Below are 26,859 nucleotides of genomic sequence, written 5' to 3' on the forward strand. Positions count from 1 at the left end.
ATCTGTAGAGCTGCTGGTTGGGCGACACCTAATACGTTCACTAGATTTTACAGTGTTCGTATCGAGCCTGTATCCTCTCGTGTTCTTTCCTCACCAGGGGGAGCACGGAGAGCAGTCTCGCAGGTCGGCTTGCAGCCTCCAACTGATGCTTCATAACTGTGTCAGTATGGAAGGCCTTCAGAACAAAAATGCGTAATGGTTTGAATTGTTCTTCCTCCGCTGCCTTGGCAGCCTTTGTTGCGGAGCATTGGCTGTCAGCCTTTCACTAGCTGTATCCTCGCGAACCTACGTGTCTGGCTCGGGCTCCACATTGTGTCCCACCGGGTTCCTTTGTGAGTATTTTTCCGTGGGGTTAATCCTACCAGCCCACATTTCCCTTAGCAGAGCACTGCTTTGCTTACACAGCCACGGCTGTCATTTTACCTCAACTATGGTTGACTTTCGCCCACCATTAGCCCTTAAGAGGGGCGGTGGCTTCCGCAGCGTTCCTATCCCGCTCAGGTAGGGCGCTTCCCAGTCGCTGGCACTTCTGTGGGGTTAAAGGAACAACTAGTGCCCGGCCTTCTGCCTTAAAACCTACCTCCTCCTCCTTAAGTGGAACCGGAGGGCTTTTACGCAGACACTGGAAGAGGTCAGCCCCTAGTGGCGTTTTGGTAGGGATTCCCAATTCGTCGGTCACGACGTGACGTCGTAGTGACCGACTGAAAGGGAACGTCTCGGTTACGGATGTAACCCTCGTTCCCTGAAGGAGGGAACGGAGACGTCACGTCCCGTCGCCACAGGGCTGCTCCCTGCTGTTTATCGACCGGTCACTTTCTCCCGGCTTTCTCAGCGAAAAGAAGCTAATTTCCCTATTTGCACCTGCTGCTTATAAAGGCACCTGGCGGGGCGGCGCCAGCATTATGCAAATATCTCAATGCCAAGTTCATTGGCGTTTTAGTAGTAAACGAAGCAGATTGGTCTCTCTAAGCGAGTTCCCAATTCGTCGGTCACGACGTGACGTCTCCGTTCCCTCCTTCAGGGAACGAGGGTTACATCCGTAACCGAGACGTTATTTCTTTTTTTTTATTCTCACAGCTTTTTCTTGTTTACCTTTTATAGTATCCTATGGTGTTTTTTCAATTTATTTCTTTATCTATTTTATTTTCCTTTCTGCCATAGCTGTTCTATGCCATTTATATTTGCTTTTTAGCTTAGTACCATCATTGTAGTTCTGCCTTCCTCTGTAGATACCAAATTTAAAAACCCCAAATTTTCATTATGCATTTCTTCCTGTCAGATTAATAGGAGTCTGATTTGATTTCAGAACAGGTAGTCACACCTAACAACATAAGTTCTTGATCAGCCTTTAAATTTGTCTAGCTGATTTTCTCATAAAGATTGTCTGTGTCCCTATAGTAACAAGGTCTTTACTAAACATTGAACGGCTGTTTACTCTTTCCCCTTTTTGACCCAACGGCTTGTATGAAGATGGAAAGTTCAGTGTCCAGTTTTTCTCTTGTCTCCAAGAAAATTATTGTCTTTGAGTCTCCTTCTGGACTCCACTCAGTCTTTTTGGTGTTTCATCCTTGTAGTTGTCTCTGACCATATGCAGTGCCCCCTTCACTGCTTGAGTTCAATTATAGTCCCATTCAAATAGAATGTGTTCTCAGTCCAGTTTATGAGTTACTCCTCTCTTTGCAACTCCAACACTTTGATGTCACACAGTTTTTGCCATTGTCTTTGCATCGCCAGCTTTTATTCACTTTCTTGAATGTCAAAGGATCAGAGCTTTCAGCCTTTCAAGGTTTAACTTAACCCATTCCAAAATATTGCCTTTCAATTTAAAATAAAATTTATTTTGTGACCACCTTCAATCATCACATGAAGACTCCTCTTCATTTTGTTAAATCTTTTTTTCCTTTATATAATTTATCTGTGTCATTCACCTTTTAATAATTTTTCTGTCCTTTTTAATTTTTCATCTTTATTTCCACCTTTAATAACTTGGTCTCTACTCTTTTTCCTCTAATTTGTTATTTCTCTTTCAAAGCGTCACCTCTGTCTTGCTGCTAGATTTTGCTTAATCCTACAATCCCCTTGAGCAATGAGAGTTGACCTTTACAGGTCAAATCTGGTGACCATTTAGAACCCCCTCCCTTTCTCTCTCTCTCTCTCTCTTTCTCCCTTTGAGCATTTCTTTGTCTGTTAATTATCTCCTCTTATCTTTCATTAGTTTATATTTTTATTTAGTTGTATTTCTCCTCACACAATGCCACATCAAATGTTTCCTCATTTGAACATCCAATTATTCTATTTTCTAATTCTCCACACAACAATTGTTTAATCCTTATTTTTCCATTAATGTGACTGCCATAATCTTTTCTTTGCAATATAACACACCTTATATTTTATAATTATTTCTCATTTAACCACTTCACAAACTTATTGTTTTTATTTGTCCAATTTATCTACTCTCCAAATAGTTACTCAGATTCCCAATGTGTCTTTTAAAATAAGATTTCCTTTAGAATATTTTGTAATATTTTGTCAAATAATGTCAAATACCATCACCAACATCTGTCCATTTTTGGACAAGCAATCTTTTCCTATTGAGCACAATTTTTTATTTTAATCAATCATTTAAATTAATTATTTAATTTCTAGAAGTAGCTGTATACTTCACTGTAATAACCAATATTTTTGGCTACAATACCTCAGAATCACAATGTCTTCAAATCTAATCTTTAATACCCAACATTTATAACTGTCTCTTATCCATACTCATATTCTTACACATATTCACATACTTTCAAACTTTATCCCCTTTTTTATAATTTAAACAATCTTCACTCCTGTAACACAACACCTCTCTGTGGGCTCTTTGGAGCCACAGGAGAAAGACACACCCACTACTGACTCAACCCCCACTCTTTCCATCTCAGACCTGCTCAAACAGACTCACTATATCACAGACACATTACATTCTCACACAAATAAAATAAAACAACTCTATCTAGACTACCTGGCCAAGTTCATCTTTCCATTACACTTCAGTCGACATGGAAAAGATTCACTTACACAATTTACCAATCCGACATGATAAATAAAACAAAAACAATATCTCTCATCAGCCCGGGCCTTTCAAAACAACAAGACAAATAACACATAGATTGTACCTGACCTACAGGATTTAAGTACTCTTCTCTCCGAACCCCAACGTGTCTGCCCTGACACGGTAACACTCAGGTTCGCGAAACTTCTTAGGCATTTTCTCAACTTAACATTAAATCTTTATCCAAGCCACTCAACGACAAAAAATAAAACTCATTCACACAATAAACCATCATCTGTCCTAGCACGCATTCCTTTTGAAAATGAAACCCTTTATTCTTATCATTTAATCTAGTAATCTTTAATTTGCCCTTTTTATTCTTAAATTTGGAAGAGCATTTGAGATTTGACCACCACGAGCCATCTCATGTGAACAATACAATCTTTAAACAAGCAAAATTGCTCATCTCTTAATAGGTGGCCACCTGATTGCATTGCCCATCGAGAAAGCCAGCTGTGGTCTCAGGTTCTGTGCTCTTTTTGATGTCCCATCTGGTGTCAATTGTTTTTACCAAACCTTAAATTTCAAATTTATGCTTGACAATTTATAAACCAAATTGTTAACCCAACCGTTTTTCAGTAATAACCAATTAGCATTTATTTATTTATTTTTTAGGGCTCATTCTTCCACACTCTAACACAGTAGTCATTCACCCTACACTCACAGGACAGCACTAACACCCCCCTTAACAGCCCGCAGAGACTGCCTAAGGGAAACTCTCTCCCTGCCTGCCAGATGCAAGTTCACATTTCTCTCACTCACACACACTCTGCATACACACTCAAAATTCAAACACACAGAGTACTTATATTTTCATGCATAAAACCTTGTATGCCACCTCTTGATATCACCTTATATACCCAAATCGAATGACCATTACACCTCCATCAACACGGTCGTTAACAAAAACAATAAAATATACCACTTTTACACGGTATACTGTCAATGTCGATAAACACTTCCAACCACACGACATTGACCTCTGTGACCTTGCACCTCCTTCCACAGGCACAGACTTCTATATTATACACTTACAACCACAGATATAGGTAACTCTTACGCGTTCTCATCACTTAAAATCTGTTTCAATTCACCTTGATCATCAAAGCCAAAGTAATTTAATACAGATACATGCATGCATGCCTTAGCTAGATTGTACCCCTGAAATCAAAACCCAGTTCACATATATGGTTCTTAAATTTAGAAGAGCTTAAATTTCTCACCACTTGGAGCAAATTCTGGCCAACAACACAAACCTAATTAATAAGCAAAAAGTGCTTACCTTATAGCCATATGCTGTTTGTGTTGCTCGTCAGGTTCGCCCAGGTGGTGTGACTGTCCAGCTCTTTTCTATCCCGGGTTTCGGCACCAAATGTTGTGGTTTTCCTTTTCCTCAAGTGAAACAATCTTCAGTCTTAGGTTTTGATTTCAAGAGATAGACTTTTATTTTCCGGACAAAATAAGAAGCCGAGGCTGCCTGGTGAATCCCCCCAGAACCAGCTGGGAGGATTCTCCAAATCAGTCTGAACCTCTGAGCCAGGCTTGGTAAATATATATGGTCTTTGTTCCCTCCCCTCATGGTTACAACAATATGTTTCTTTTCAGGCAAGACCCACATGACATCCCTCAGACCAGTGTCTCTTTTCCATGACCTATTTGACCCTTGGCTATTTGCTAATACTAAAACCCTTTGTGCCCTGAAACATGAATACAGACAGCTGTTCTTAAATCCACACAGATGGCTTTTAAAACTTCTAACACAAAAGGCACCACACAGATGGCTTTCATAAGGCATAGTAAACTACTTCATACTATAAGGCATAGTAAACTACTTCATACCATAAGGCATAGTTGGATTATAATGGTAAACTCATGATGCACATTTAAAGATTAAAATAAACTACTTCAGGTGCTGCCCCACCGACAGCTAGGGTACATATTTTGACTTTTATCTAACAATGTAGGTCCTTAAGGTACTGTAATCTACCAAAAATTGTATTCTGTTTTGTATTCCTGTCAAGGAACAAAACGGAAACTTAGGGTACAGCCCCAGTGACAGAAAAGGTACAGTTTTTTCTGACAGTGTAGTCGAATGTATACCGGGAGCCAGAGTGTCTTACATTAGATCCAAACTTAAAGTGCTGGCTAATGCTAAGGGTAAGTTTTCTAAGATTGTTATTCACACCGCCACGAATGACATCAGACTCCACAATTCGGAGATCACCAAAGATACTATTAAAGAGGTTTGTGAAATTGCAAAAACAATGTCAGACAACTTAACATGCTCTGGTCCCCTCCCCGCCTACCAGGGTGATGAGATTTACAGTAGATTACGCCGGTTTCACACTGCATGCGTGAGCAGCGCGTAAGCGGCGCGTGTTTTTTTCGGCGCCCATGTTAACAAGTTAAAGCATGTACACCGTACCCGTGAGCAGCGCGTGCTCGCATGGCAGGTGCGTTGCTGAAGCAGCAGTGCTGCTATCGTTTCGGCGTCGGCTTTATTTTTGCTGCGCTGCACTGTAAAAAAAAATTTGCTGCGAAAACGTAAAAAAGTGAGTCAACCTGATGCATTAAGACTTTTGCGTTGTCTCAATGTATTTTAAATAATTACACATAGTAATAATAAGATGTTCAGCCAACTAGCACTTGCTTGTTTTTGCAATTCTGATTTTCTTATTTTCCTAATTAAGATTTTTGTTTTACACCAATTACTGTTGTTCAGTTAATTAGCTTTTTTATGTTCTGTGGATGAAGAATTTTCAATAGCAAAATTATTATGCATGTTAGCCAACTAACACTTGCTTGTTTATGCAATTTTGATTTTTAAATTTTCCTAATAATGATATTTATGTCACCGCAATTGCTGTTGTTCAGTTAATTAGCTTTTTTATGTTTTGTGGATGAGAAATGTTCAATTGGCAAAATAAAGACAGGTCAAAAACAATTCTTTTTAGCATAATTTATTTCAATTAGAAATAAGATGCAACACAACCCCAAACTCTTCACAACATTTAACTTTTTTTTTAAAGTTGTGACACAGCAGCTGCACTTTAAAAAGTCTAGATTCCATCTTCAGTAGAAACTTAAATTTTGCATACACGAAGCATACAGACAATCACTTAACTGTAACAGCATAAAACTTGTATCAATTTAGGATTTTTGTTTTTATCCAACAATAGTGTTTTTAATGCCTTGACATGTTCTGTAATCTAAGCCTTTTCAAATTACCCCATTTAAACCAACATTTAAAACACTTGTACAGTTTTATTTAAAAGAATAGTTCACCCAAAAATGAAAATTGTGTCATTTTCTTACTCCCATGTTGTTACAAACCTGTATAAATGTATTTGATTTGATGAACATAAGATATTTTGAGGAATGTTTGTAATCAAACAGATCATGAGCCCTAAAAACAGATCATGAGCCCCATTCATTTCTAAAGTATTATTTTTTCCTACTATGAAAATGAATGAGGCTCGTGAACGGTTTGGTTACAAACATTGCTCAAAGCATTTTTCTTCCTGTTCCTCGAAATGAAGACATTTGTAAAAAAATAAGAGTGACAAAATGTGACAATTTTCATTTTTGGATAAACTATCCCTTTAACAATTTCAATTTTAAACAACCAGTTATAAGAGCAGACATGCTTACTGAAACCACTAACCTGGTATGGTATGATGTAATACAAAATTACAATTATATACACTTTAAAGGGTAACTAAACCCCTGGTCAGAGCGTGACTCCACCCACTGGCAATATTTGAAAAATGCGAGAAAAGTGGGCAGATCCCTACGGAGATAGAGATGACGAACTAAAGCTCGTACCAAGTGTGTGTTGAGATCGTAACAAGGGCGTGGTGAGCTTGAATCTGTTTACGTCACGAGTAATTTTTTGAACCCAACATCCAATAGGAAAATTCAACTGCAGTAGCCACCGTTCAACCTGAAGAGGGCAGCACTCAGACGTTTTTACACTATATATTGCAGTATTGAAACACTTTATATCCAAATGTCAAAAAACTTACTAAAATCAATGAGCAGCACTAATAAAGCATCATTCTTACAGATCATTAACTAAAAAAAGTTGGTTTAGGGTTTAGTTACTCTTTAAGAACAGTCTTATGCATCTTATGACAAGCAAAATAGATGTCACCTAAAAGAATCACGTTGTATCCAAGCTGCACTTTAGGTCTATTAACAAATGAATCCCAAAAAGGATCCCAAAACACTGTTCTGATTTTCTTTACAACAGTTTGTTCTTCAGAGAAAGCACACGTTTGGTGCATTTGGAACAGTTTGACATCTGTAACAAGAAATAGAGATGCCAACTAAGAATCCCCAGACCTTGTATCCAAGCGAACTTTAGGTCTTAAAACAAATGAACATCAAAAAGAATCCAAAAACACGGTTCTGATTTTCTTTACAACAGTTTGTTCTTCAGAGAAAGTACACATTTGGTGCATCCAGATCCCAGCTCCATGAAAACATTCTGAATGGTGTCAAAAGTGTACTTAAGAGCTTGAGGATAGGACATGTTTAATGCATACAGAAGGCCAAAAAGGTATGCAAGAGCAGTAGAAATATCTGGGAGATCTTTCAAAACGACGACCTGCTCCAACACAACAGCAATGTTTACAACCTCTGGTGATGGTCCCTGGGTCTCATCTTCCAAAACACACAGAATGGCAATAGACACTCCTTTTGCCCCATCTTCGTTGTCCTGTTACACAAACAATAATCTATTAGAACAGATATTTTGTAGTTGCATTCTATCCATAATAGACTATAAAAGTCAATAGTCATTAGGGCTGGGATGGTTGTAATTACCACAGAACCACCGCGGTGGTGGAGTGCAACCCACGGTCGGGAAGTGTGCATGTCACAAATTATGAAAAATATAAAAGTATAATCTTGCCCAGTGAGATGTCTTAAGGTTAGTGTCAACGCAAACAGCCCGCAGACGCAGAGTTAATGCTCTATTTGCAAGGAAAGACAACTGATATCAGTGATGACCCGCTGGCTTGGGAGCAGAACAATGAGGCAAGATATTGGCCGTTTCTCAATTCGAAGACTGTAGCCTCCGGAGGTCGCATTTGCAAGCTGCATGCGTCATCAAGATGTCTTATTTCATAACATTAACAATTATAAAGTTGACTATTATTCTTTGATAATCATACATTGTTGTAATATGCTTATTGTGGTGTGATCAAGAATAATGTTGTATGCCTGTACACTAGGGGGCAGCAGAGGAGCTTCCTAGGACTATAGGGGAGTTGGAGGGTGAATAAAAAAAGTGTGTATGCCATGTCGTTGTGCGCTGCTGCTTCTTTATAAGATATACAAAGAACCCAAACACGACATGCTGTCAGAAGTGGTGCTTCATTGAGCGAAAGGATAGCGGATATTATATGAGAAGAGGGAGACAGTAAAGTAAACTTAGCAAGCATGTCGCAAGCACAACGAGGACAGCAAGCTGAACAGAACGATCCTCCACTGCTTCCTGCTAAAGCATCTGCAACGTTCTCAATAAATCCGCCGGAATACTTCGATTTTTCGAAGCCACAAGACTGGGAAAAGTGGATAAGAAGGTTCGAGCGCTTCAGAGTGGCTAGCGACCTGGATAAGTCGTCTGACGCGAATCAGGTGAACACGCTTATTTACTGCATGGGGGACGAGGCAGATGATGTGCTTAAAGGCTTAACACTGACCGCGGAACAGAAACTGATATATAGTTCCGTCCGAGACGGCTTCACAAACTTTTTCGTGCCGAAGAAAAATGTGATATACCAAAGAGCTAAGTTTAACCAGCGAGCTCAGGGGCCGTCCGAATCTGCAGACTCGTTCATAACTGCTTTATATGCACTGGCGGAAGACTGCGAATATGGGGCACTGCGTGATGAGAGACAGGATCGTAGTCGGCATTAGAGACACGGTGCTTTCACAGAAAATGCAAATGGAGAGCAGGCTGGATCTGGCTAAAGCCATTAATGTGGTCAGACAAGCGGAGGATATTAAACGGCAACAAACGGATCTGAGAGGAGATGCAGCACATGCTATTAAAATGACAGTGGATGCAGTACACACTAGGAAAGGAAAACAGCCAGCCTGGAAAAATAAAAGACATCCAGTGAAACAGCACAAAGACAAACATGAAACACATTCAGGAGCAGAGCATAAGTCATGCCCAAAATGTGGTAAGTCACACGCTAAATTCCAGTGTCCAGCAAAGAATGCAGACTGCTACAATTGTGGTAAGAGAGGACATTACAGTAAAGTGTGCAAGTCCACAAAAAGTGTGAGTGCTGTTTCTGAAGACGATGATATATTTCTGAGAACTGTTGATGCTGGAGATCATGCATGGACTGTAGACTTACACATAAGGAACGCAAAAGTGAGATTCAAAATTGATACTGGAGCGGATGTGTCTGTCATACCAGAGCAGGTGTATAGACGGATATGCAGTGGCACCGCATACAGCCTCACTCCAAGCAACAAAACACTGTTTGGGCCAGGCCGTGTACCTCTCTCTGTAGTGGGCGTAGCCAGAGAAATTCTGGAATGTGGTGATAAACGCACCACCGAGGACATTTATGTTGTGAAACATCTGAACACAGCTCTACTAAGTAGACCCGCCTCAGTTAGCCTCAGACTTGTAGCCAGAGTAGATAGCATTGACTTGGACTCTGTTAAACAACAATATCCAAAGCTGTGTGGCGGGTTGGGTTTAGTACAGCATCAGTATACAATTAAACTCAGACCAGATGCTAAGCCAGTGTCCTTAAAGGTGCCTCGCCGTGTCCCACTGCCCTTAATGGGAAAAGTAAAGCAGGAACTCCAGCGCATGGAGCAGCTAGGGGTCATCAGCAGGATCGAACAGCCGACAGAGTGGTGCTCTGGCATGGTGGTCGCACCAAAGAAATCGAAGGATGAGATCCGTATCTGTGTAGATCTATCTCCCCTCAATGAAGCCGTGTGCAGGGAAAAGTTTATCCTCCCATCTGTGGACCAGACGCTAGACATGTTGTCGGGAGCAAAGATATTCACCAAACTGGATGCCAATATGGGGTTTTGGCAAATCCCATTATCAAAAGACTGTGCCCACTACACCACTTTTATCACCCCATTTGGGCGCTACTTTTTTAACCGCCTGCCATTTGGGATTGCCTCGGCTCCTGAACATTTTCAGAATCGAATGGTGACAGAGGTGACTGAAGGCTTAGAAGGAGTCGTCTGCCACATGGACGATGTCCTTATATGGGGTTCCACCCAGGATGAGCATGACACACGGGTGCATGCAGTCCTGCAGAGGACACAGGCGGCTGGCATCACGCTTAACATAGCGAAGTGTGAGTTTAGCAAAACCAAGGTGAAATTTCTCAGGTACATCATCGCTGCAGAACCCAAACACGACACTTATGACTTGCAAATGTTCTAATATGCTTATGACTTGCAAATGTCTGAAAATAATAAACCAGGCTTGATGACATGCAGCCTGCATATGCGACCACCGAAGGCTGCAGCCTTTGGATTGAGAAACGGCTGTTCTGGCTTGGTCACTTAAAGTTGCGAAAAAGTATCAATCTGCACTACCAGTATACCATCAGAACGCGTTTTCAGCGCCTCCGGAAACATTATAACCCAAAAAAGGTTTCTCACTTGTTGTTTCATGAGTGTAAGTGCTACAATAAACACGCAGATATGCGGCGATCCCCTGGGTCCTCTGGGGCTCGGCTCGAGCAGCCGACGAAATGGCCAAGTACATACGCACAGTTGCTTAACATTTACTTCACGTCGCGTCTAAAACCACACGGAAAACATGATCGCGCCGCTTTCCCCCTCTTCAAAACGCCTTTCGTTGCTAAGTAACCTAAGCATTGCCTGACCCTGTGACGAGCACCCACCAGCAGAGAAAGAATTTCACAAACACAATCTATAACCACCGCACCAAGAATGCCAATATGCAAAACTAACAGATTGAAGCTTTCATTTGTTCCTGCCTCGATAAAAATGCTGAACTCTACCAAAAAATTATGTCCACACAACATATTAGAACATCGTGTATACACACTTAACATTTTAGATTTATTAATGGATGTATTTTTGTTTATTATTATTATTATTAATGTTTGGGTTTTTTTTATTGTCTGTTCAGAACAACACTGTAGCACCTTTGCCCAAGACAAATTTCCCTTCGGGGAAAAATAAAGTTTACCCTTTAACCTAACCTAACCACCTTGGTGAATTTGTGCATTACCACCGCAGTGGTAAAAAACTGCCACTGTCACAGACCTAATAGTCATTAAACAGTCAACATTTGCAGACTCACAAATATAAGACTAGAACAAGTAAATATTCACTTTTTTAAACAAACCTAATGAACAAAAATAATCAAATCTCAAAACTTTAAGCCTTTACTCCTTACTTTGCATGTCTTGAACAGCTTGTTTGGGTCCTCTCAAAGAAACAAAGGCAGGCCTTTCAAAGCAGTAGTCCTTCTGTGATTAACAATATCGGTCATCTTAAAAACATACAAAGGTAACAACCAATTAGCCAAAGTAAGAAAACGGTTCATATCAGACAACCTAATGTGAATAAACCTTCACAACAGTTAAGTTATGAAACTAAACTTGCCCTTTCATCAAGTCTTTCTAGGAGCTGTTCCATATCCTCTCCAAATGCAGCTTTTCGAGCTCTGTATACTTTCAAGAGCTTTGGTGTAAATCGGTCCATTGCTGCCCTGAAGACATCAAGAAGGTCTTTATCCGGGATTCTGAAGAATTCCTCAGCAATCTGTTTATAACAAATACATATTGTAGTAACGGTAACAAAACTTAAAGCATAAACCGGATAAAAAAACATGCATCTTAACTTGAAATACTATTCATGCAGAAACACTACTTCTTGTAGCAAAATCAGCGTGAATCTAATGTCAATGTCCTTTAATACACCAGAAATGGCATTTACAGATAGTTAAAATGTGTATTACATGTGGTGCCTTAAAGGGTTAGTTCACTCCAAAATGCTATTTTTTTAATAAATCACTTGTCGTTCTAAAACACCAAGTGATCCGATTGTCTTCAAAAATATCTAAAAAATGTGTTCTGATGATAACCAGGAGGCTTTGGTCTGTCCGATTGACTTCAGTTTGTTTCACAATTTCCCTACCACCTCACAAAAAAAGAAAAGGCATCGCCAAAAAAGGTCCATGTGCCATCAGTAGTTCAATAATAATATTATGAAGCAACGACAACACTTGTGTGCACAAAAAACAAAATGAGCAGTTTTATTCAACAATTTGAAGTCAATCGGACAGACAGAAGCCTCACAGTGTTAATTAAAAATATCTAAAAATGTGATCTGGAGACAATCAGAAGTGTAAGTGATTTTTGATAAAATTATCATTTTGGGGTTAACTAACCCTTTAAGGAATAAAAACATTTTATACGTTTCAAAAAAATTTAGGATAATAAAACAAAATCATTCAAATTAGCCTTTTTAACAAAGAAAAACCTGACATATTACCTGTTCCTGGAGAAAAAGTGCAGGCCACCTCTGCTGCAAGTCTACAACCATTGGTTGATCTTCTACCACTTCTTTTCTCCTCAGAGAAAAAGTTAATCCCATTTTTTCACGTATGACCACCATGTTGCTTCTTGCCTTTTTTGTTTCATCAATCAATAAAAGTTTTTGTTCTTCAAGTGAAGCATCTGTGTGGTTGCATGGATGTTCCAGGAATATGCAAGACTGCTTTTTCACTGGGCAGTTCCGAGATGTCAGTCAGGCTTCAAAGGGCATTCCCAAACTCAGGGTCCTGAAATTGCAAGATGAACTGTCCTTGTAATTGCAGTTTCTCCTTCAGAATACTAATAAGGGACTCGACAGACTGTGGCACTTCAAAAAGCTGAAGTCGGGCATCAGTTGACAACTCACAGTAGTAAAGCCTGTAAAGCGAGAGGTAGACAGAGAAAGTTCTTTAACTAAAAATTAAAATGATTTTTTCCCCAATTAAAAAAAAACACCTTTACACATACCATCAGGCAAGTATTTTCATAATCCTGGAAAATAGAAAAAAATGCATGAGTTACAAACGTATTTTAAAACACATTAAAAAAACTAATTTGACAATATATTGCACTCAATATGGTAATATTAGCATTTTTAACCAATTTCAAACTGTTTAAAATCATGTTCACATGATAATAATCTAGTTCCAATTTATTTATACTTTATTGTCTTACATTCACCAAGGAAACCAAATGGGTTAAGGCTTACTGCTTAAGGCAAAGTAGTCATTTGGTGACAACTAATTACAAAATGGCTAACTATAGTGTGCATTGATACACAGAGACAAAATATATTGTGAGTAATTTTATATACTGATAATTAAGCAAGTATAGCAAATAGCACTGTAGTGTGTTCACCGTGGAACACAGCATGCTTCAGAGAAAAACATGTACAGAAAATTACCGTTTGGTGAAAATGTAAATAAATCCTATACCCAGTCATTGGTGAAATGTTTACAGAATTCAGCAGATTTATAGTTTTGGTAATTGTTCATGCACATGCCATAAACAAGAGCTTACAAGTTTAAGTACGAAGCTGAAGGAACAAATCCGACTTCTTTTCGCGAGTAGTCTTATTTATTGCGTAGTCAGTGAATTTACGATGCCTTCCAAATGGCGCTTCGGTCACACACACAACAAACCCACGTGATAGTCCGATAGTAGCATTTATCTCGAAGTTGTTAATGTAAACTGCTTTTTCCAGACTTTGGAAAGAGGTTGATTACGACGTGGGTTTCGTGTGATGTCGACAAGGCACAGGTACGACGGATAGATTGAAAATACATAATATGCATAGAGCGCTGCGCAGACTGAACGGCGTATGACGTCAAAGTACAGCGAGAGCATACACAGCAGACTGTTCTAGAATCAGTATTGCCGTACAGCGTAGTAAAAGTCAAACACATCAAAAATCCGGTTTAACACTATGAAAAATATATTTAAATTCGTTAATACGGAGTACAACCACTTCCTCTTAAACATTACAATAGCACCACATTATCAACAGCCTAACAAAAAGCCATCAATATTAACTCTGGACATTTTTTGCTGAAACCATATTTTAATTAAGTACGCTAATATAATCGCGTAAAGTTACTATATAATTTGCTTCGAGGTCCTGATTGGATTGCGTTATTGATTCCGAATCACTAGTTCATATTCAATTTCAATATTTAAACTTACATCTAATTTTAAATTTCAAAGATAAATATAAGTATATGTCAACATTACAACTTTAAAGTGAAAATGATAATTACCTGCCACAATAAGTCTTTAGTAAAACTATGCTTCCACTGCGCAAACATATTTGCATCACTAATGAAAGACATTGTTTGTAAAAAGAAAAAGCTTGTCATTTCAAGTGCTTAAAATTAATTAACGTTAATTACTCACCTGAAACTGTTTCTCCCTGCTCCAAGTCCAAAATGGCAGCCAGAAAACGTGGCGAGGCCATAGACAGTAAAAGAAATAGACACAGCGACCCCATTGGATTCAACGGAGACAAGTGAAGTCAATTAGAAGCACGCACTTCCTGGGTGTCGAGCGTACTGCGCAGACTCAAACTGAGCTCAATGACGTGGATGTCACGTGAGCAACCTGCCTGACAATTGTAAGTCTTCTAATAGCCGTGCGACGGGAAATCTGAATCACCTACTGAATCTTGCAGAGACGGCGAGCGTGAACAGGAGCACATTTTGGTTAGTATTTTGATTAATAATCTCCCTTGACTTTATGCCTTCACGTCCACCCGATGGCCTCATAGTCAGTAAAAGATTGCCTGTGAGCTTCTCTCCCAGTCAATACGGTAATTTCTCTACTGTGCGACAGAAAGTCGCAGGTTATGACGCAATCGTTAGCCTATTTTTACAAAAACTGCTTCTACTGGGACATAACGTAAGATACATGGTAATGGAGCCTTTTATACATTTTCATGTTTCTTTAGAAATAATTAATGGACAAATGGAGTCTTTAAACGCCTCAGATGTAAAGTTATTCGCTGTCAAAGTGACGCCAAAATGAATGGGAGTCAATGGGATGCTAACAGCAGATGGGTGTTCGCTAAGCAATGGCGGCGTCCAGGGAAGCTTCAATAAAATATGAAACCCTGCCCCCCTGGGCCAGGCTGATAATGAGAAAGGAAACCCCGTAGATGCATGCGCGCGCAACTCAATTATAAAATGTATGTTCATATAACTTGGTTAAGGACGTTGCTACAACATTTTGCTACATATTGTTGGACTAACATGGATTTTTACATAGACTCACAATATTCACAATTCCAATTATCTGTAACTAAAAAAGAACAAATGGTCATTTTATTTTTTACAGTGTGCTCACGCTCAATTTAAGTGACAGTGCATTGTTTATTGTTTAAATGGTCGTGGATTGATGCAAACAAGTGTAATTTTACAATAAAATCACAAATGTGACACCAAGTGTGTTTGAAACAGTCATGACTTTGAGCAATTTAAAAGAAAGCAATAAAATATTAACACACTGTTGCCAGAAGACTGCGTTCATTCACTTTCTGCCCAGCAAATGAGTCCTCATCTATCTTAATAATCTTCAGAGAAATAGATTCATCTATAAATCTAAATCTTATGTGAACTTGAGATTTTTATACTGTTATTTAAACTGGACAGTATGCGCTGCAGCACAGCCGGTGTGAAAGCACAATTGCCATGCGCAGCAAACGCTCTCCTCATGCGCTGCTCACGCTACGCATACGCGCTGCTCATGCATGCGTTGTGAAATGGGCGTTAGTGTTACTTCATGGCTGGATGTCAAAGTGGTGCCCACAGCATAACATAGGGTTTATAGACAATTGGAAGCATTTCCGGGGGAGACCTGGCCTGCTAAAGAGGATTACATATAACCCAGCACATACAGTTTATTTTACCAGAGTATCAACAAATTTCTACTGTGTCGAACAAACAAATACAGAGCACCATTTACCTCGTCTCGTAAAAATCTTATAAATATAAAATTTAAAAATAATACATTAACAGATGAAACTCAAATGTTAAAATTCTGCCTTCTTACAGTTTTTTACAGTTGCTAACAACCATTTGTCCAACCAGGTGTCACATTTTCAAAACTCTAAACACAATAGCACAGCATCGGTCTTTTGTGGCCATACAATTCACACATTTCATGTCGTTTTCACACAATATGCAGTCAGTGAACACATTTCCACAATGCTTACATTTTCTTAACAGACAAGCTATACCCCCAACAAAATTATGGATTGTTTTAGTATATAGTATTTACGGATGTTTACACACAACATCTCACAATAGCAAAAACAATATTCCAAACCTTGGATCTAGTATAAAAACCTTTATGTTGGGTAAATTGGGCCAACCACAGCTGATTCCAGTCTGGCTTAGACTCAGTGGCAGGGGTTATTTTTATTGACACTTATACAGTAAAATGAGGACTTTGAGGAGTGATGTTTTAGGAAACAGAAACAGACAAACCCCATAATGTCTGGACGAGTAAAAGTAAGAGAAAGGGGCCCAGGCACGTCCAGTTAGAGATGCAGTAAGAGGTGCAGGTGTAGTATGAAGTTCAGGGCAGTGAGAGATGTAGTAATAGGTGCAGGAGCAGTGAGAGGTGCAATAAGAGGTGCAGGTGCAGTGAGACATGCAGTGAGAGGTGTATTTGGCTATAATACAACCTTGTGGAGTTAGTGCAAAAGTAGTCAAAAGTATTTTTTAACCAGCAGACGTTTTTATTATGGAGGCATCACATGTGTGTTTATGTCAAATTTTTTAATGAAATTAATACAACATTTCTATTGTTATAGAAATGAGCTACAGTACAAATGGAATTTTGAGTTCCTGTGACAAGCTCTTCGTTTATTGGCTGCGAGCAAGTTATAATGTGCCTGCTGTCACACTGAGTCCGGCTCATTTGCATGTGCTGTCATAAAACGGCTGAAGGCTCCAGTGATTCCACATCAAATCTTTCCGTCATACAAAAAAGAAAAAAGCTTTTCCTGCTGTTTTGTCCCCCACTGCTAATTTATGTCTGATTCGCAGTCAGATAATATTTCACCCCGCTGTGAGGACATGACAGGGGAGATATGAGATTCTTAATGCTTAATATTATCAGAGCAATTTCCATAAAATTGCAATATTTTTTTTCACAGCAAATGTTATTAATTCATAAGTTAACTATAGAAGTTTGCTCACATAAAATATAAAGAGATACAGAAAGCAAGCAAATGCACACAAACAGGTGTATGCACCAGTTACTTTTGAGAATGTGCATACATCTATCTATATTACAGCATGAATTTGACATATTGAATGCACTGCTTTGAAGCATTGCCTTTTATCTGCATTGTTCTTAGATATTCTGTTATAAGAAAGGACATACTTGTAATTGACGTTTGAGTATTTTGAGATTTTTGATATTAAGATAATGTAAAAGGAAAAAAATATCTTTATCTTCTCTTTGGCAGCAGTGGGATTACTCATTGAGTTTTTTTCCGGGCCTAAGTAAGGGTGTACTCACATTATGTGAATCGTACTGTACCATAGTAAGTTTGACCACAAAGTATGGTTGTTTGGCTAGTATGATCGCTCCATACTATACCAGGGTGTGTTGCAGAGGCGATCCGCTTCACTATGGCAAGCCGTTTTAACTTTTATTCGTTGTGTTCTTGATATCAACAATTCAATTTTCACTAGTTAAAATTTTAATTTTTGATATCAGATATTACATTTCTACTAGTATCAATGGCAATTCTTGATATCAACAATTACATTCCCACTAGTAACAATGTTAATTCTTGATATCAGCAATTTAATTCTTGATATCAACAATTCAATTCTTGATATCAACAATTAAAGTCTTGATATCAACAATTAAGTTATTGATATCTGTAATTGTATTTTCACTAGTGAAATGTCACCATAGGCTGCCATTCAAATTCAATTGTTGATATCAAGAATTACATTTTCACTAGTAACAATGTTAATTCTTGATATCAACAATTCAATTCTTGATATCAAGAATTACATTTCCAATAGTAACAATGTTAATTGTTGATATCAACAATTCAATAATTTATATCAAGATTTTAATTATTGATATCAACAATCGAGTTTTTGATATCAACAATTCAATTGTTACTAGTTAAAATGTTAATTCTTGATATCCATAATTCGATTGTCACTAGTGACAATTTTAATTTCTGTTATCTGAAATTGTATTTCTAATATCAATATAATTTCAGATATCTAAAATGGCTTTCTTACTAGTAACAATCCCATTCATGATATCAGAAATTAAAATTGTCACTAGTGACAATCGAATTATTGATATCAAGAATTAACATTTTAACTAGTAACAATTGAATTCTTGATATCAGGAACTCGATTGTTGATATCAATAGTTTAATTCTTGATATCAAGAATTGAATTGTTGATAACAACAATTAACATTGTTACTAGTGAAAATGTAATTCTTGATATCAAGAATTGAATTGTTGATATCAAGAATTAACATTGTTACTAGTGAAAATGTAATTCTTGATATCAACAATTGAATTTGAATGGCAGCCTATGGTGACATTTCACTAGTGAAAATATAATTACAGATATCAATAACTTAATTGTTGATATCAAGAATAGAACTGTTGATATCAAGAATTAACATTGTTACTAGTGGGAATGTAATTGTTAATATCAAGAATTGCCATTGATGCTAGTAGAACGTAGTATGTGATATCAAAAATTAAAATTTTAACTAGTGAAAATTGAATTGTTGATATCAAGAACACAACGAATAAAAGTTAAAACGGCTTTCCATACTTCTCATATGCTTTTAATGTCATACGTCAAACTATCTGCACAGCGCAAATAATTTCAAACATACGTAATAAGCCATAAACTCATAATTGTTATGAATTCCACTCCGCATATCTTTAAGTTTTCGCCAAAACAATCATATAGTTTAATCACGTAAGTGTACTCGGGTATGGATCAAAAAGTCAAGTGTGCAGATAAGTGGGGAGGGGTATTTGGGTTGTATTTGGGTATGGTCCGTTGGATTTAGGATGATGTGAGCATGTCCTAAACCTTATCAGTAATCCCACAAAACTTCTGAATTTTAACATTACAGAATTATAAACAATAGGATGTCTCATTAATGTTTATCTTTCTTAAAAACACATACCGTTTAACACCTAAATTGAATATTTAAGAAAGGGCTGCAAGATAAATCACATGCAATTATCAATTAAATTATTTAACCAGAGAGCTGGAGAGGTCTCTTAACCTAGTTAAGAGTAACAAGAGGGCAGCAGAGAGGCAGAGGATGATTCACTTTACAACAAAGAATGTGTTCAAGTGCTTGCACAGTACCAATAATTTTTATGGGATTATCAAGACAGCAATGGTATAATGTATATAAATTTGAATAATATACATTGTAAAAAGTTAAAGTTGGATCAAATTATTGATAATGCCTAAAATGTAATGTTTTTTCAACTTAAATTTCTCAGATTAAGTGAAATAATTAAAGTTAAAAATGTTTAAATATTAGGTGTTACCAATTGAAGTAAGTTTTTTAAGTAGAGCCGCTTTTACATTTTACAGTTTATGATAGGTAAATAAAATACCATAAAATGTAAATAAAATCTACAATAAAAAATGTGAAGTACAAGATTGCAGTGACATCATTACATGTTAAGTGATATTAGAGTATAAAACCCTGACCCAAAACATAATGTTAGCAATGTTAGCAGTGAGCAAGCCAAAGGTGAAAGTGACAAAGATGGCAAATATTAAATTTGTGTTTAAGTGGAGAAATCCAACTTAACTTGATCATCTTGTTCAGGCTTGATCATCAAAGTATTTTTTATCAAAGTGTTTGCAAACTTTAGTCTTTTCTTTATAAACAGCTTGTGAGTGAAGTTAAAATAATGTGATTAATCATCTTAATTTTTTAAATAACATTATGTTTGTCTATTTCATTAACATGTTAAAAACTTAATCAAAATGGTGCAAAATGGTTATTTGTAATTTTGTTAAACATTTTTTGAAGCAAATTTAAATTAAAATATCTAAATACTAATATAATTTGAATGTCTTCATGATGCGCAAGATAATCACATGCGTTTATCATGCAGCCCTAATTGAAGCCTGATTTCACAGACAAGGCTTTGCTAAAGCCAGGACTAGGCCTTTGTTAAGTGAAACATTTTAAGCATCTTTTATAAACTTGACTTAGAAAAATACATTCCAGGGCCAGTAGGTATAAAACATCTCAGAAATGCTCTTAAGAATAGTCTTAAGCTATGACTTAAGTGTCAAAAAATTCTTAGTAAGGAGTAGGACCCGTCTGAGAATAGGAGACGTTTATAAAGAGGCTGAAAGCTACTTTCAGTAAAGTGTAAGACTCATTCTTAAGTGCTGACTTAAGTGACGCAAACTGAGGACTACAATGATTTCAACCTAAAATGGCCGCCCTTAACCTCTGAATCAGCCAATAGAAAGCCAGCAATGTTATACAGTATCAGCAGCATGTGACACCATACATTTATGAATCATGAAGACATTCAAATTATATTAGTAATTAAATATTTTAATTTTAATTTGCTTCAAGAAATGTTTAACAACATTACAAATAAGTACATACATTTATTTTACACGATTTTGCACCATCTTGATTAAGTTTTTAACATGTTAATGAAATAGACAAACGTAGTGCTATTTAAAAAATAAGATGATGAATCACATCATTTTGATTTTACTCACAAGCTGTTTATTAAGAAAAGACTAAAGTTTGCAAATACTTAGATAAAAAATACTTTGATGATCAAGCCTGAACAAGATGATCAAGTTAAGTTGGATTTCTCCACTTAAACACCATTGTAATTTTTGCCATCTTTGTCACTTTCACATTTGGCTTGCTCATTGCTAACATTGCTAACATTTATTTTTTGGGTAAGGGGTTTTCTACTCTATTTATATCACTTTACATGTAATGGTGTCACTGCAACTTTGTAGATACTTCGCAATTTTTGAGGTTGATAATGCTATTGTCATAAACTGTAAAACCAAAAGCGGCTCTACTTAAAAAAACTTACTTCAATTAGTAACACCTATATTTAAACATTTTTAGCTTTAATTATTTCACTTAAACTGAGAAAATTTAAATTGAAAAAAAAACATTACATTTTTAGGCAATATCATTAATTTGAACAAACTTTTTACAGTGTATATTATGCACATTTATATACCATTTAAGTATGCTGTCTTGCTAATCCCATAAAAAATCTTGGTACTGTGCAAGCACTTGAATAAGTTTCACTAATATACATCTTATACTGTATATTATATTGTGTAATATAATATACATTGTATAAAAAACCCTATACTCTTTATATTTCATAATGTTATATTAATTCCTATCTACTGTCTATATATCACTAACATGTATTTATTGTACATTTTCTGCTCTGCAACAATGCAACAAAAAAATTTGTCAAAAGTGCTATAGAAATAAATTTGAATTAAAGTAATTCTAACACATTCTTTGTTGTAAAGTGCACGATCTCCGCCTCTCTGCTGCCCTCTTGTTACTCTTAACTAGGTTAAGAGACCTCTCCAGCTCTCTTAAATAATTTAGGAGCTGAGACCTAGTCTTAACACTTAGGATGCTTTATAAATCAAACTTATTCTTAAGTCTAGGAATAAGAGTAAAATGACATCTTCTTAGAATTTTGACACACTTAAGACTAAAATTTTACTCTGAGCGGCTTTATACATACGGGCCCTTGTGTGTATCTTAAGACAAATCAATGGCACTGGCAAATTTTAAGATCTGTGTAAGAAAGCTTGACCTACACTGTAAAAAATAATTCAATGGCTTTGTAAATATAACTTACAAATAAATTATTAAAATAACTTAATAAAATCTCTTTATGTCACTAAGTTGATTTTTTGAGTTAGACAAACCAAAATAAATGACTAAAAAATAAACATATATTTGTGTGTAAAATGTACAGATATTATTTAGTTGTATACATCAAATAAAATAAGTATTTAACTAACAGATTATTTCTAATAGATATCCTTAATATTTGTTGTAAATTTGAATCAATATATTTGAGAATGTCACACTTATATATTTTAGCTTTCAAAACTATTATAATTGCTCATTTCAAGTTAAAGGTATAGCAGAAGATTTTCGTTTTCCGGGTGGATCACCACTGTTATTGGTCATCCCAGATGTCAATCATTCTGATTATATGTTGACGTATAACCGTCGCACGTGCTCGCCTCTACGTTCGCTTCCTGCACATGCGCACTTTCACGTGTATGTGTGTTGTGCTACGGTTTCAACCATTCATTGAAGGTCGCGTTCTCACTGTGTTTCAAAATGTCTGAGGGTCGCAAGAGAAAAAGTGTCTACGAATTGTATGACAAGAAGAGAAAGGACTATAAATAAAGAAACAAGACCAGATGTTTATGGGAGACTATTTCACACGCTGGCGTGAACTAAAAGGACAGGTTGGGCTTCCCACGCGAAGTTTCTACTGGAAAGGTACATTTTGTCATGCTATTTGGAGAAATCCATTTAAAATCACTGCTGGTAAAAGTTGATGTAAGCTATGATTTGCGATGCTAGCCCTGGCACAAGTCACGAACCGCACAGACACGGTAAACATGCCGACAGAAACTTGTAAACAGTGCGAAGAGAAGAACTGAGCTCCTGCACGCTCTCTCTCTGTCTCGTGCACACGTTTAACAGGCGTTCCCTCTCGGGAGCATTTTTTTTTAAAAATGGCTCAATGGCTCCATTGAGACTCCAGGCCATCCGTATTTTAAATGACATGGACGATTGGGTAATACTAGCAAAATCGCGGGAGGTGGCGCTCCAACACAAGGACATTGTGTTAGCACATCTACTTTCTTTAGGGTTGAGACTCAACGTCAAGAAAAGCGTTCTTTCTCATGCACAGAGAACGACTTATTTAGGGATAGTTTGGGATTCGATTACGATGCGGGCACATCTGCTTCCCGCACGAATCGCGACCATTCAGCATACCCTGAGCAGAGTCAGGCTAAGCCAGGATCTCACTGTGAAACAATATCAGAGGATATTAGGGCTCATGGCATCAGCATCGACTGTTTCAGTTGTGACTCAGAGCCAGAGGGTTTCATCCAAGGGCCAACCCTCAAAGGCTAATAAAAGTGATGCGGGCATCGTACACTTACTATGTGGATAAGACCCTGGTTTGTTGCCTTGGGTCCCACGCTATGAGCGACTTGTCATCGCAAACTGCTAATGACAGACGCCTCCCTGACGGGCTGGGGTGCGATCTTAGATGGTCATCCAGCTCAAGGGGAATGGGGGGGTCATCAGCTCGGTTGCCACATCAATTGCTTAGAGCTGACGGCTGTATGTTATGGCCCTGAAATACTTTCTCCCCCAACTGAGAAGCTGTCATGTCCTAGTTCGGGTGGACAACACAGCGACAGTCTCATACATAAGTCAATAGGGAGGTCTGCGCTCGTGCAATTTGAACAGGATAGCGAGGCAGAAGTCCCTGTCACTCAGAACAGTGTACATCCCGGGGAACCTGTATGTAGGAGCAGATTAAGTGTCCAGGCAGACATTATTGACTGGGGAATGAAAACTGTTAGGTAGGATTTAGACTTATAGGCTCTGGCTTGAAATGTATACAGTGAACATTCCTGTGTGTCGGTCAGAACAATTTAATGATGAGGAGACGGGAGCTTCTTTTTCAAAGTGTATTGAATCATAGTCTAGAAAATAATAGAGACATAATACAGTGCATTAACAATGTTAACTATGCTTATATAGGCTGTATATAAATAACAAACCTATTTAGTAACAAATCAAACTAACAATAAAGAAATTGTAATCTCAAATAAACATTTACATCATTTTAGGCTGATCACAAATTACTTAGAATGAATGTGTGAGGTATAAAGCAGAGAAATATCATTAAACAAATAATAGTGTTAAATAACTAAACCAAATCCTCCTGCAAATAACTCCTAAAATAACTGCAGGAATTAGCAATGCACGTGCGTGCACACAAAATTAAATAATATACCTCAAACATGATCAATCTCTTAAAGTAATATTAAAAAATTTACTCTTAGCCATGTACTAACTAGGGGTGGCACGGTCCATGAAAAAAATCTGAACCGTTCGGTTCGCTTGTCTCGGTTCGGAGCGCGTGTGTACCGCACGGTTCAACGGTTCATGGCATGCGCAATGTAGTCTCATGCCCTGTATGTGACCTCAGATAGCGTGTTTCCCTTTCGCGCGAAAGAAGAGGTGACTGGTTTGGAGTATAAGTACTGCGGGTTATGTTACGTGTAGAAATGGCAAGTGGGAGAGAAAAGGAAGTCTGCCCGCAGTTGGAGGATGCGCCAGCGTCGTATAAGTTTGGTGTGTGGAAACATATTTTTATTTCATGTTACCTATGATGACAGCGGAAATAAAACAATAGATAGAACTGCAGTCTATGGGTTGAATATGCTCCAACAGCCACAGGAGATCGCCTTCTCTCCGACCATTTATCTAATCTGAGGTACAGACAACAATGTTTTACGTCTTTTCATATTCAGCGCTATTTTTAGCCTTTCATTGATACAATTAAAGCGGCTGATTTCCGCGTAGTTTCATTTTGCTAGCGTGTGAAAGTTGCGCGATCTTATTTCAGAAATTTCCCCTGAAAGTAATCAGAAGTGGTCAAAAGTGGACAAAAGAGACTTAAAGAGATTTTAATATTACAGGTGCAAAGGTTATGTTTCTCTCTCGTCCACATAAACTCTCAGTATTAAAGCAGCCTCTCAGTGATAAATCTAAGAGCTACACTGAAGTTGGCATTTTAATAAATGCAAGTTATCTTTGTGTGCTAAAAATGCACATAAAGTTTATGTAGATGGCAATACACATTCTCTTTTTTGCCAATTAAATGAAAAGCATGTTGAAATCATCAATGTCTTCCCTCTTGCTCTATCAAAATCTCACCTGGCTTTCCTCAGAGATGGTCCAATGTGCTTAAAGTCAAATTCAGTTTGTGCATGATTACATGATATAACTTTTTTTAATACTGTATCCTAAATTATGGATAATTAATACATTAATAAGATAATACATTTCTGGAGTGTTAAAAATTTAAAGAAAAAATAACAACAAGAACCGTACTGAACCGTGACCATAGAACCGTGATACGAACCGAACCGAGGGTTTTGTGAACCGTGCCACCCCTAGTACTAACACTTGAACACCAAATCACCAACGATAAACCAGAAAGACAGGCAGAAGAAACTTATAGTTAAACCGCTGATGTTCTCTCAGTATTCAACTATAACACCGCAGGTAGTGAACAAGAACGCTACCGCCTCCTCCTGGAAAGGTCAGGAATTGCACTTATCAAAATCAAAATCCCACAGTAAAAGTCTCTTTCCTTTACAGACTTTTAAACAGAAACCCCACCCAGACATAGTGTCTCAGATATGGACCTGATCTTACAGAAAGGAAGTGGACCTCTTGGCCTCTTTTCAGATAGCGCAATGTCTTCTTCACTTCTCTCTGAGTCCCCCAGCCCTCCTGGGTCTGGACGCAATGGCGCACACATGGCCGGTCAAGTGCCTCTATGGATTTCCTCCAGTGGCGCTGCTCCCGCAGGTTCTAGCCAGAGTTCGTCAGCAAGGCTCTTGCCTCTTACTAATAGCACCGCGTTGGCCGAACAGAGTATGGTTCTCAGAGATAATATCTCTCCTCAACGGCTCGCCATGGGTGAGTGCGGAAAGGAGGGACCTTCTGTCTCATATGATAATGCATCTCAGGCCCGACCTGTGGAATCTACATGTTTGGCTCCTGAAGGCTACCAACTGAGGGACACAGGCTTGTTTCCTGATGTTATTGACACTATTTTGAGTGCTAGGGCTCCTTCCACTTGAAAGAATTATGCCTTTTGAACCTCTAGAGTCGGCGTCTGATAGACTTCGGACACTAAAGATAGTTTTTCTAATGGCGATAACTTCTTTAAAAAGAATTGGGGATATGCAGGCTCTGGCGGTCTCGCCATCCTGTCTAGATTTTGCCCCAGGAATGGTGAAGGTGATTTTGCATCCTTATCCTGATTACCTGCCTACTCACTAAAAACAGTTGGGTTAAAAATAACCCAATAAATAACCCAATGGTGGGTTACTATAGCACCAACCCATTGTTGGGTTATTTTAACCCAATGCATTGGGTAGAAAGTTTTACCCAATTAGTTGGGTTATGAAATAACCAATTTGTTGGGTTATTTTTGCAATGCTGTTTTAACCCCATTATAATTATTATTATTTATTACTATTATTTGCTTTATAAATAAATAATACAAAACTTACAAATACATTTATAATGCTTTATTTTCATTTAGTCATTTGCACCTGCATTTAAATGTATAAATACAGACATGTATAGAAGCATAAATACATACACACATACATAAATATATACATACATAAATAAACAAAAACATAAGAACAAAACAAATCTACTCAATCTTATCCAACTACAAACTGCTTAAAAGCATAGTTCACACATTTTGTCATCATTTTCTCCCTCTCATGTTGTTATAAACCTGTATATAAGTCTTTACTTTGATAACCACAAAGGTATATTTCAAAGAATGTTTGAAATCAAACCGAT

General features: G+C 37.6%; 1 long non-coding RNA gene across 1 annotated transcript in view; it reads right to left on the reverse strand.

Annotated features, from left to right (window-relative positions):
- The window catches only part of LOC135785514 (uncharacterized), a 387,186-nt gene that overhangs the window by 159,946 nt on the left and 200,381 nt on the right, over positions 1-26,859 (reverse strand). The window lies entirely within an intron of this gene.

The sequence above is a fragment of the Paramisgurnus dabryanus genome, chromosome 22, assembly GCF_030506205.2.
Source record: "Paramisgurnus dabryanus chromosome 22, PD_genome_1.1, whole genome shotgun sequence".
In the NCBI taxonomy this organism is placed as follows: Eukaryota; Metazoa; Chordata; class Actinopteri; order Cypriniformes; family Cobitidae; genus Paramisgurnus; species Paramisgurnus dabryanus.